Genomic DNA, 366 nt, shown 5'->3' with positions numbered 1-366 from the left:
TTATATTCTGGTGGCAGTGGATTATGTATCCAAATGGGTGGAGGCTATTGCAACACCCACTAATGACACTAAAACAGAGTTGAAATTCCTCCAGAAACATATCTTCAGCAGATTTGGTATCCCTAGAGTGTTAATCAGTGATGGGGGCACTCATTTCTGTAATAAACAACTTTACTCTGCTCTGGTACGTTATGGAGTCAACCACAGGGTGGCTACTCCATATCACCCACAAACTAATGGGCAAGCTGAAGTCTCAAATAGAGAACTTAAAAGAATCCTGGAACGGACTGTAATTAACCGTAGAAAGGATTAGGCAAGAAGCTTGGATGATGCTCTGTGGGCATACAGAACAGCATTCAAGACCCC

Source organism: Arachis duranensis, chromosome 2 (genome assembly GCF_000817695.3).
Source record: "Arachis duranensis cultivar V14167 chromosome 2, aradu.V14167.gnm2.J7QH, whole genome shotgun sequence".
NCBI classification, from domain to species: Eukaryota; Viridiplantae; Streptophyta; class Magnoliopsida; order Fabales; family Fabaceae; genus Arachis; species Arachis duranensis.
The sequence above is the reverse complement of the archived record's forward strand: the minus strand, read 5'-3'. Positions refer to the sequence as shown.